Raw genomic sequence first — 6,000 nt, 5'->3', positions numbered from 1 at the left:
GCTCCCCGGCCCCGGGCAGGGGACCCGCCCGCCGGGCAGCACCGCGGGGCGGGGGGCGCCGGGCGGGGACTGGGGCCGCCCCCCGGGCGAGGCGGCGGAGCGGGCACGCCGCCGCTTTCGGGGGATTCTCCGAGAGGAGCGCGGGCAGGGCGGCACCGGGCGGGGGAACCCCCCTCGGCCCGGCTATTCGCGTCCCCGGCGTCGCTCCTCCTCCCGGCGCTGATGTCAGCCGCGGGGAGGGCCGGCTGGCAGCGCCAGAGCGGGGCGCGGGCGGCCGCGGCAGAGCCGAGCCGGAGCCGCCGCCGCCGGGACAGCGCGGGCTCCGGGCGCCGCCGGCAGCGCAGCCCGAGCCCCCAGGGGCGCCCAGGGCCGCCGTGCCAGCACCGGGCCAGCCCCGCCGGGGGCCGGGCGAGCGCCCAGCGCCGGCGGCTGCCCCGCGGGGGGACCCGGCGCTCCGCCGCCCACAGCCGCCCGGCCGGGGAAGGGAAGGGACGGGAAGCGCTGCCGGGCTGCGCCGCGGAGCCGCTCCGAGTTCGGGGTCTCTCCGCGCAACTTGGGTTACGCGGCCGGACCTCTGCGGGGTTTCCATCCTCTGCCTTTCCATCTTATCGCAGCTGCTGCGAGATAATTGACTAAACCCAACAGAAATAAAACAAACTCAGGTTGCCTAAAAGTTAGGATACCTTTTTTTTTTTCTTTATTTCTCCCCCCTCCCTTTCTTTTACGATTTTATTCCCTATGTGGAAGTCGTGTGTGATTCGTGCTCGGCACACTGCATGGGAAGAAGCGGCTTGTGCTTTGGATCGAGGATTTGCTGTTGCAAAGCGGTCTAACTTCCATGCAGTGGGGCAGCCTTCACTACTATAAACGCCTTGATGATGTGCTGAGGAGCCCATGTAAATTCACATCTTGTGCAGAGAAGGCGCTGAAGGTAAGAAGGGGTCTTGGGGAAACGAGGGATTTTTTGTAGCCTTTTATATGATATCTTTTGTCCAGCATCCCCCTTTGAAGCAGAGCATCAGCAGTTCATCCAGAACAGTATGGATAGGCTGGAACCGATGAAAGTCTGCTCCTGTGCAAAGTACACGGAGCTCACAAGTGATTGCAAAAGCTGTATTTATTTTTAGTCTGATAACACAGCACGGCGAGGATCTGTGCTCGCGGCGCGGACACTGAGCAACTCGCATAGCTCAGGAATGAGGAGATCCACGGTCTCAGTCTCTGATGGGCAGTTTGCATTGGCTGCTGCATTTTGTTGAATGTGTACCCCCGCTACCTCCCTAGAGCATCCCATCAGCCTGTGTGATTTGTTGTTTTTTGCAGATATAGTGCCTACTATTAATGAGAGAGGGAGAGGGATGGGAAAAAAAACATATGGAACATTTTATTGATGTGATCATAATCCTGTAATGGAGATTGCATTAAATGAGGATTGCATCAAAATGCCAGGCTGCTGTGAGAGCCGAGAAAGCAAAAACTGTGCTGGATTGTAAATGAAGTTCTTTGATTGAAGGATTTTCTTGAACCATGAAGGGATGTCTGTAAGCTTAAAGTTGCTGTGTATGTGGAGTACTGGAATGGGATAAAACCCAGATCAAGCTGAAATGTATTTTAATTGACTCAAGCTCTGGATACAGTTAGAATTGGGTAGAGGCATTGCAGTGATGCCCAATGAATTCTTGGTTTCAGCTATGGAGACCACAGAAAGGCAAGGGGAGAGGAGAACCCAGACAGACAAGGAGAGAATATGATCGTTTGGGGAAGAGAAGGATGGCTCGTCTGTGACTTTTGCCATCATGGCACAGAGCTTACAGCCTGCTGGCTATAAGCAGAAACCTTGCAGGCGATGTGGAAAGCAGAGGATTTATCTCACTTTCCTTTTGCCACCTGGGTGTAGTTGCCTGTAAGATGTAGCTGTGAGGTGCATGTCAAGGGGCAAACGGGGACCCATTTGCCCCTCTCGGACACTGAAGGAAATTGTGAGACTGGGAGAGATGGAGTCGGCTCAGCTGATCCTGCCTTTTTGAGCTTGAGTTGATAATACATGTTGAGTAATTGTTGCTGCTTATCTCAATTGGCAAAGGAGGGGAGAAGATGTTCAAGTTTATTGAACCGAAGCAGAGCTGAGGACAGTAGATACTATCAGCTCACCCTTGCATTCGTTTTGTGCTCAGTTGCATTCTGGGGTAGAGAACTGAGCCACAAAGAGTACCTTCTTCAAGCCTTACTGAAAGGAAGCCTAAAGAGAACAAAAAGATTAAGTGAAAGATAAATTTTAACTTTTTGCTTGTCTGCAGTGGAAGTAGCATTGGTCTACCAGGCAACACAGGTCATAAGAGGTAAGATAAGCAACAAAGTTACTTATTTATTTATTTATTTACTAACATTCCCACACGCACAAACAAAGTTGGCATACAAAGCAACATCACGGAGTGGGGAAACACCATGTCTGAGAAGCACCTAAGTTACAACTGATGTAAACACAAGAGAAATTCCTGTAAGAATCCTCAACAGTACCTATGTGTAACTGCAAAAGAGCTGGTTAAATTCAAAATTATATAGAATAAACCAAAGCCAAATATCTGATGTTCTCAGAAGTAATTTGTTTTCCCATTTGTGTATAAAATCTGAGGTAATATTTCCACAACTCAACCTCCCTCTTCCTTTATATTTGACATAAAGTTGAGACAGAAACACTTTATTTTAAATAAAGTGACGAAAAGCAGTGTAAGCACATTGAATTCCTGTTAAGCATTTTATTTTGGCAAAAGATAACTTTTCGTGAATTGTAAGAGATGGATTTAGAATATTCATGGCTAAACTCCAGGGAGCTTAGTGTTAGCTCAGTAGGCAGAAGGTTCTTCCTCTAAAGAGATATCTGGAAAAGATGTGTTTAAATTTCAAGCCATATTCAGTTGAGACTGTTGGTTTCCGCATTTTAAAATAATTTTTTTATGCCTCTTAGGGGAATGATGGTTAATCTGGGCAATAAAGGAAGTATTCCTAGCTCACTTTTTCAATAGAAAGAGCAAGCAGTGTGCTTTAACTGTACTTCTGTATATCCAATACTCCAGATTTTACTCTATTTTTTATCAAATAACAGCTGTGGAAAAATCTTGTCTTTTGAAACCATGGTTATCCATGCAGATCTTGGTCTGTATTTTTGCTACAGAAGAACTCTGCTTCATGGCTGCATTGTTCATCCTTGCAGCATTTCTTTAAATGTGAGCCTTGCTATAGTTAAAGGATAATTTATATTCAGTGTAGTACTGTCTGCACAGTGGAATTGGCTTTATACATCACAGCCTCTGTAAAAAAGGAGATCAAAGATCTGAACCTGTGGTCCTGTATTGCATTTGTATTCTACGTGGACTTGAGTAATCTCATACTGGAGCCATTCATGCTCCCATAGTTAAGAGTATGTCAGCCTTTCCATTAAAACATCATTTGCTTGGGAATTTAACAGCTAGTTTTAGGACAGGCTCCAAGCTTAAGTTGGACGCATTCATATAGTAAAAAAATAAATATATCCTAAACAATGAAGTCTAATAACATTTGGCACCGTTAAGTTGAATTTATAGAAAGGCTAGTAGAAAACAACACCTGTCTGAAAAACGTAGAGATTAAAAGGGAAAAAAACTCAACCACAAATCTTTCAAATTTGGAAAGCACCTTGTGGATCCAGGTGAGTGTTTCTACCTGGATTTTAAAACAGCCTCTGATGGTTAAGCGGGCAGTGGGACTTTTCTTAAAGGAGAACAGCACCAAATTAGTCAGATCTCAGTTTAATGGTTCAGTGTCACATTGCATCAGAACTAACGTTCTGGTGACAGTTCTTTTGAGGCTTAAGTTACAAGAACAACAAACCCCAAACCTTGCATTGTAACCGGTGAAGTTTTCCGTTCAATGAGCCAAAGAGAACCATTCACTTTTGAATGGTGTTTATTGTCTGACGCAGGTGTTGAAAGCATTTGGGGGATGTGCTGCTAAAGCACACTTGCCAGGTAGTCCACCCGGGAGCAACCATCCCGGTAATCCTGCTTCCCATCAACCGTCTATTTACACTTAAACAGAGCTCTTCTAAAGCATCACAGAGTCTTTTCCAATCACCTGTCTCTGAAGTAGTCGCTTCATCTGTGCAAAGTATGATGACTTCTGGCATATTTCAGTTTAGAAGTGAAAAGACTGGAATTACAAATACACCTGGGTTCAAGGATACAGTTGCACATGCTATGTAATAGCAATGTCCAAGTAGCAAGTTCTAGACACAGCTTCCTATATTCCAAGTGTTTTGGACTGGATGAAATAAATGAGTATTGTTTGAATGAAAATGTTGCCATTTACATAAAAATTCATAAGGGAGATTTATATTCTTCTGTCCCAATTACCTCTTTCTGTAATGAGATCACTGAGGAGTTTGTACCAGTTGTCTCTCACCAGTGCAGTGAAGTAGCAGTGACCGTATCTTTCTTGGATGTTCTCAAAAGTCATGCTTCTTGCAGATACACAGGAAAGTAATGTGAAGCCAGGAAAAGTTAATGTAAAAATTAGAATACAGATGAAAAAAGACTGTGGGATTTATTATGTGGTTACAATCAAATCATGGTAGTTTTGACAGTAAGTAGAAAACTGTGAAGCGTTTTCTGTAACTGTGTCATAATTAAGCATTCTTTTCCTTTGAAGTCTATTGTTATTGCCTTTAAGAAAATCCTGTTGAAAATTAGTTCTGATACTGTTCAAAATGTATGTTTTCTCATAGATTATGCAAGATTTAACCTTGATCAAACATGGCCTGAGTCAAATCTTCCTGCAGCATGTGAAAAAATTCCTGTTGGAACAGGGCCTTCCATAAGTGCTTCTTGCATTACGTAATGTACATACTTGAACTTCTGCCACTCCTTTAGGAGTTCTACATGTTCATGTGGTATAGAAGGCATAGGTGTGAAGGGGTTTAGCTTGCAGGAGTGGCAGAACTCAGCCTCTTGAACAGCAAATGCTTTACTAACTTTTCCAAGTGGTTCTTTTTAAATGGCTGTTGTTTTCCTTCATTTAAATTGCGATAGACTCTGCAATGATTATATAATTTCAAGGGAACTTACATAGCCAGATCATCAGAGAACTTAATGTGTTGTTAGAGAGGCAGATGAATGCCGAAATCATTGGAGACTTCCAAATTCAATAGTGAAATTACAACCAGAGGTGCCCACTGTCTTTAAAACCCATTGCTTGGGGGTTTAACATGACAGCTCCTCGTGCTCAGAAACTTCGCCTGCTTCGTTTTCCTGCCAGGGGAACATCTTGAGTTGTGTACTGCTTTGATGTGATATGGTTGTTTTGGGGAAGATTTTCTTCCTCCAAGCTGGTCTAGAAATAAGATGTCACTGGTGATGTAGTCTGTTTGCATATCAGTGTTTATCTGTTGCATCCTTAAGGACATAGTTTTATTATTGTTGTAAGAATTTAATTAGTAATTATATACGCTTGATGCTGTCTACTGAAGTAGGAGGAAATACATGCTAAAGGGAAGAAAATCAAGCAAAAGTTTGGAATGCTTTAGGCACAGCATGTTTCATTTAACCAACTGTGCTATCTTGTTAAATAAATAAATGTATATGTATGGAAATCTATGATCTGCTGCATCTGTGTTCACATACGTGGGCACACTATAACCACACACACTCTTGTTTCCAGCTGTAGTCCCTGGCACAAGGAACATACAGGTCCACCCAAAGAAAAGTAACATATTTGGGATATGACAGAACTGGAGGTTCCATAAAATGGAACATAGGAAGCAGTTATAAAGAAGTCAACTGCCCGCCCTTAGCCTGTAATTCAGATGTCATTAGGTCACTTTTTTTAATAATTGTCCTAAAAAAGGAAGTTCTATGACTTTAGGTAGAAACCAAATTTTATCTCTGTTAATGGAAGTAAAAGTCATGTTTAGTAACTTCTGCAGGTTCTGGGATTGGTTTTGCAGTTAATAAAGTATGTATCTCTCCT

General features: G+C 43.9%; 1 protein-coding gene across 3 annotated transcripts in view; it reads left to right on the top strand.

Annotated features, from left to right (window-relative positions):
- Positions 1 to 513: 513 nt before the first annotated feature.
- Positions 514 to 6,000, top strand: part of PCDH11X (protocadherin 11 X-linked) — a 460,056-nt gene continuing 454,569 nt past the window's right edge. For all 3 annotated transcript variants that reach the window (XM_017818430.1, XM_017818418.1, XM_017818439.1), the window contains exon 1: positions 514 to 931. The gene's annotated coding sequence lies outside the window, so the exon portion shown is untranslated. The remainder of the gene's footprint in view (positions 932 to 6,000) is intronic.

Source organism: Lepidothrix coronata, unplaced genomic scaffold, assembly GCF_001604755.1.
Source record: "Lepidothrix coronata isolate B3197 unplaced genomic scaffold, Lepidothrix_coronata-1.0 Scaffold2, whole genome shotgun sequence".
Classification (NCBI taxonomy): domain Eukaryota; kingdom Metazoa; phylum Chordata; class Aves; order Passeriformes; family Pipridae; genus Lepidothrix; species Lepidothrix coronata.
This window is presented reverse-complemented; position numbering and strand designations above follow the sequence as displayed.